This window comes from Humulus lupulus, chromosome 4, assembly GCF_963169125.1.
Source record: "Humulus lupulus chromosome 4, drHumLupu1.1, whole genome shotgun sequence".
NCBI classification, from domain to species: Eukaryota; Viridiplantae; Streptophyta; class Magnoliopsida; order Rosales; family Cannabaceae; genus Humulus; species Humulus lupulus.
The window spans coordinates 82,297,552-82,301,125 of NC_084796.1; positions in this window are offsets into that span (position 1 = coordinate 82,297,552).

The following is a 3,574-nucleotide window of genomic DNA, read 5'->3' on the forward strand; positions in this document are numbered from 1 at the left end:
TTTGATTGGATTGGATATGGAGAAATTATTGCAGAAGGCTATTTTATTTCAAGTGACCGAAAGGATGAGGTTCACCATGTTCCTCTTGGACCTAGTGTTATGAAAGTGGGGATAGATCTTGTGAGAAAGAATGATTCATTTCTGTGGAGGCTTTCAACAGTTATGTCTATTATAGAAGATGCTATAGGTAGTATAATTGCATGGCCAATTGATAAAGTCATAATTAGGTAATTAAATTTTTTTATCTACTCTTTTAGTTTACTATTAACTTTAAGTTGAAGCATTAATTATTTAAACTTTGTTGTAGCTAAGCAAATGGCCTCACAGCAAAGACAAGTGAGGATGATGAATTAAAGGATGGAGCAAGTTTCATGCATGGTTTACTTTTGTGTATCTTGTAATGTTTCTGTTTTTCTTTTTGAAGTAAAAAATGTTCAAGATTAGAAAACTTTATCATGTTATGCTTTCAAACATAAGTTAGAACTAAGATCTCATGAAGTAGACACATTCATGGTTTGAATTAGTTATTGTTTAATGTAATACTTATGGTTTATCAATCTATCGAGAATTACATTTTATGATTAATTTTGATTTTTTTATCAAAATACAATAATGAAAATATTTTAATTATAAAAAACCTTATAAGTATCCTTATCACAATAAAATTTAAAATATATTATCCAGACTAAAGTAACAAAATTTTATTACTGGACTTTTAATATGTTATGATTTAGAAACATATTATAAGCATAACAAATCGTTATGATTTATATAATATAAAAAACTAAAAATGCTATCAAAATAATCAAATGTAACAGTTGAAAAGTGTTATGCAAAAAGTATAAGATTAAACTTCAAATTTATAACCAAATACTCTAACTAAATATTATTATTTGAATATTATAGCAACTAAAAATGTGTTATTGAATAGTTTAAGATAACATCAAACATAACATTTGAATACTGTTATAAAAAAGACAGGTCTTTTAATAGCAGGGGCTATGTTAATGTTTTCAGAAGCATTATCAATACTCCCGGTTAGTAGTTTTTAAGTGTTATGGATTCTGTTTTTTCTTGTAGTGATTTTCAGTGAGGTAAGAGTTTCAATTTGATGTTTTTCTGTTGAATTCTATTGTGATCCATAGGTTTGCATGAGGTTGGAACTTTGGTCTGGTTTGTGGGTTTTTGACGAGCTTTCTAGGTTTAGATATTTTTTTTGGGTGTGATTTAGTGGTTTAGGCTCGAGGAAAAACGCAGAAAAATGGTGGATTTCTGGGTTTTTGGGGCTCGCATCGCGGCCTTTTTCTTCAGGCGTCGCGACCCGTGTGTGCGAAGAGGCCTAGGAAGCCTCTAACTTTTCCTAACCACCGCGACACAAGAAGGGCGCAGCACGGCGTGGCCCGTGTCCCCCAAATGAGAGAGTCGTGCTCTCCGACTTGCCGTGGGCCACGACCCTAGGGGGCGACCACGACTCAAATTAGGGGAAAAGGCCAATTGAAGATTTTAAGCTCGAGAACCCAAATGTTAAGGCTCGTGAAGGATTCTACTATCCGGTTTAGGGATTGATGGATATCTATTTATTATGGCATTGTGACTATGTTTTATGTTAAGGCTCGGGTTTAAGGGGTCGTGCTTGGGATCATGTTAGTCTACCAGCTCGGAACTCAGGTAAGAAAATTGTTTGTGCCTGTAAAGCAGGGCATGGCCCTATTATTTGTGTTTCAGGGCATGACCCTATTATTTTTGTTTAATATATGTGTGAATACTTGTAAGTACTTTGCTATTTTGTGCATGATTATGGGTGAACGGCGAAGGCCGAGAAGGACAAGGGCTGGGAAAGGCGAAGGTCGAGTATGGAAAAGGCTAGGAACAACGAAGGTTGGGAACGACAAGGGCCGGGATTGGCATTAAGCACACTGAGTGTAGGCCACTAGGGCGAGACTCTCTAAGAGTGTTGTTTTCACTTGCTTAGTGAAGACCGCGAACCCAATGCATGGTAAAGGACCTGGGTCGACAAATGTTGCTATATGTTTAATCTATTGTCTGCTTGAATTGTTTAATAACTGAATTGAATTGTAATATATTATGCGTTGAGTTTTCTAACTGGGCCTCGTCTCACGGGTGCTCTATGATGCAGGTAAGGGCAAGGGACAGGTCGATCAACCATGAGTTAGAGAGCGTGGAGCAACGTGTTCATGTTCAGCCTACCTGGTTGCCACGACCAGGGTTGTTTTGCGGGATATGTTGTAATAGTTGATTTTGTCGCTTAGGTCGACTGTATGTACATTTTTTAGTAGTAATACATTTTCGAAACAATATTATGGGATCCCAAATGTATAACTTTTATGATTTTAATGAATGTCCAAATCTTTTATATCCAATCTTGTCAAATGAGTCTTTATTTCAATTTAATCACACTTTTTAAACTAAAACCTGAATTAGCGAGCTAATGGTAAATTTATAAATCATATGGTCACGACTCTAAGGTAGTAGGGCGTTACAAATCACGTCATCAATTGTTATACCTTTAATTTTATTATGGTTCATTTGAAAATTACAATAAATCATATGATGGTGAACAATTTCACGAACAAAGGAATCACAATAATGGTTTTTGAATTATTCATTAACATTCAAAATTTTACTCATGCATTTGACAATAAACTATTTCTCAAAGAAAAATAGCAGCAAGTATTTCTCATTCAAATTCTTGAAATCTACACATTTAGAATTAAAATATATATATATTGATGATAGTATTCGCCATTAGATTAGGATCCCATAGAGAAGTCTCATCCCTAGTTGATGAAGACCTTGAATCTACCTTTCTATTTATGTCAAGCTTATTAAAAAATAATTCGCATTTATATCATAAAGTTATGCAAGCAATGTCTTTCAACCAAGAGATTGAGATTTGTAGGAGATAAGTAATTTTTATCCATTGTTGATTTATGAAATACATAAAAGATAATTAGGATAGAGATTTTCATTGTTAGGAATTTATTGCATAAAATTTTAAATCAATAATGAATAAATGAGATTATCTCAATAATACAAGCCCTAGAAAGTATTGAAGAACTACATTTATAGTATGAAGGTAAATCTTGATTATTCAAAGATTAAAGCATAATCTAGAAATTTACATAAAATGGATAGTGAAATTACACAACATAGAGAAATATAATCAACACACAAAATATAATAGAACTATTTCAAAAGAAATAACAAAGTGTAATGGGAAATACAAAATTTAATGTCAAATCCGCCTACGTCATAAAACTACAAAATGTAGAACCAAGACTTAAACACGAGAAGTATCATTCTCAAAAATCTCAATTCCAAACATTTCCAAATTTTCTTGAAGCTTCTACAAAGATTGAATGAGAAGTTAGATTTATCAAGCCTTGAAAATCACACAGGTCACGTAATTCTCAGTGATTTTCTTTGAGAAAAAAAGTAATCTTACAAAGCTAGAGAAAGATAAGTATTAAAGAGAGACTAAGAAAGTGTGTTTAAGGCTTTTATACAATATAATTCCATATATATATAGTGTTAGCATCTTAATTAGGCTTCA